This window comes from Penaeus chinensis, chromosome 26, assembly GCF_019202785.1.
Source record: "Penaeus chinensis breed Huanghai No. 1 chromosome 26, ASM1920278v2, whole genome shotgun sequence".
Taxonomy (NCBI): Eukaryota; Metazoa; Arthropoda; class Malacostraca; order Decapoda; family Penaeidae; genus Penaeus; species Penaeus chinensis.
The window spans coordinates 18745073-18747572 of NC_061844.1; the positions used below are offsets into that span (position 1 = coordinate 18745073).

Here is a 2500-nt window from a genome sequence, read left to right on the forward strand (position 1 = left end):
CAAAGAGTTTTTTGACCTGATCATAGATAATCAATCTAGCCCATGCTTTTTTCGTAGCAACAAAGCATAGAATTGTGATAAGCACTATTATTATGTTGCCAATCTGATACACTGCTAAATTTTCATTGTTTTCATTGTTTGCACTGTTTTCAATGTTTGAGTTGACGTACCCGTTACCCTGGGTGGGGGAGCAGCCGTGGGAGTGCCCATCGTTTTGGGCGGCGGGGGGGGGGGGGGGGGGGGGGGGGGGGGGGGGGGGGGGGGGCAGCTATGACCCGCGCTACCGGGGGGCCCGTGTCCTTGGGCGGAGGTCCCATGACCCTGGGAAGGGAGCTCGATATCCTGGGCTAAGGGTCCCCTATCACTCTGGGGAAAAGAGCGCTTGATGGCTGCACGAGAAAGCACCGGGGAAACCCCTCGGTTGGCCCCCCTTCAACCCGGGGGGGGGGGGGGGTAGCCAGATTTCCCTCTGACGTTGCGGGTCCACGAGTTGCCATGGTTTGCTGAGTTGTTTGGGTGAGGCGGAGAGGAGGCGAAAACGCGTCCGATCACCACGGCGGTTAGACTCAGAGAGAGAGAGAGAGAGAGAGAGAGAGAGAGAGAGAGAGAGAGAGAAAGAGAGAGAGAGAGAGAGAGAGAGAAGGAGGGAGAGGGAGATTATATCGAAATCTAATTTCAAAAACTTTATTCTATTAATGGGTTTTCTATTTACAATTATGGTGTTTACATTATGTAATATAATATTACATACATAGATACACATTGCATATGTAACAAAATTAGACAGAAAATTAATATAAAAAGTGGACTGAAATATCGTGCTTGGCTTGATGTTTAAACCATTGATATTTCAGAAATGTTCTTTCACTTTTGTTTTCAATGTTTTTTGGTTGGAGATGTTTATAATAGTTTCTGGTAGTTGGTTCCAGACCATCAGTCCTCGGATTTGCATATTTCTTGGCCGGTTCTGTATTCGATCATTCGATCTTTTGATATATAGGGAGTTATTTTGCCTCGTATGGGCACCCGTTATGTTACCTGTTTGAGTAATTTCCTTGTATGATTCTGTGTTATTCATGGAAATAAGGGATATATATATCATATTTCTTTTTAGTTTCAAGTGAATTAGCTAATTTCCATAGTCGTTTCTACATTCATTGAACTTATTTTTAAAATGATTTGTTTTCGCACAGTGGAAGAATGTTGTCATATTTCTCTTATGTTTATATTCATCCAAAAGGGTCGTGTCAAATCTGTTTATCTTGAGAAAGTTGTGAGTATTATTTATTTCATTTATGGCCCTTTTAGTGTTGTCATTTACCCAAGGGGCGGGTGGACGTCTAACTGTTTTTGTTTCACCAGGAGCGGAAGCATCTATGCCTTACTTGATCATATCTGTTAGATCAACGTGTCTGTCAACGTCCTCTGTCGTTAAGATCTCTGAGAGTGACGGCTATAAGATGTTGGCAGGGTAACTGAGGATCGCGCGTTTTAGTGACTGGTTGTCGATTTTTTTTTTTTTTACATTTAAGGTCATGGTTAAAAGCTCGTGATCAGCAATGTAGCATGGGACAGCGTCTGTGTGAAGTGTAATATCGGGTCTGTTTGTTATTATAACATCTAATATGGGTGAGGTATTTTCTTGTAATCCTTGCAGGCTTGGTTATATGCTGTTTATTTTTTTTTATTAATTATCCCAATTAACTTTGCATATAGTTGATCTAAATCCTCATTTAAATCACCGAAAATAAAAAGAGGTTTTTTCTTTATTGACATTTCTCTGAAAATATTTTCAAGATCGTCAAAAGAGTCTGCAGTGACGAAAGGATGTCAATAGATTGTGCCGACGAGGAAGGATACATACTGTACAGTACCGCGAAGCCCTTTGCTGCTGTATTACTTTTAGCTGTAGAGATCTTATTTCATTTAAAGATATCTCTTATATAACTGCAGATTCCACCTCCACGACCTGCATCACGTCTGTAAACATGAAAGTCTGGGATGCTGATGAAACTGTTTGATATTTCTTGGTGAAGCTGGTTTCACTAATACACAAAATCAACATTTCTCTCCTTAATTATCTTTTCAATTTCTTCGAAGTGACCGAGGAGTGACTGTGCATTGATGTGCTCTATTCTGATTGCGTTTAGTGATTTGACCGCCGGATTTGTAACGCCAAGCATTCTGCTCGCCTTTGTACTTGTTTCTATTGAGGAACACTTTTATATTATTGGGAAGGACGTCGGATTCTAAGAAAAGAAATGGGTTTATATTCTTGCCCCTTATAGCGACTGTGAAGCTTGAGTAATAATTACGTGTCATTTTAGTTTTGAAAGATTTCACATTGGAAATGTTGTTGAACTTATTTTCGAGTAAGTCTTCAACATCTTCCTCGTGTGTGTCTGGGTGGCAACTCGTGATATATAGGTACACTACCTGAGGACGGTCGGCACCTTGCAAGGGCTTTGGCGAGTGGCGTTCCTCCCTTGTTTTTCTTCTT

The 2500-nt window shown here is 41.3% G+C and overlaps 1 long non-coding RNA gene across 1 annotated transcript in view; it reads right to left on the reverse strand.

The window, feature by feature from the left end:
• Positions 1 to 670: 670 nt before the first annotated feature.
• The window catches only part of LOC125039233, a 16299-nt gene continuing 14469 nt past the window's right edge, over positions 671 to 2500 (reverse strand). The window contains exon 3 of the long non-coding RNA XR_007116109.1: positions 671 to 2500. This exon is cut by the window's right edge and continues 1635 nt beyond it. This is a non-coding gene — a long non-coding RNA (uncharacterized LOC125039233).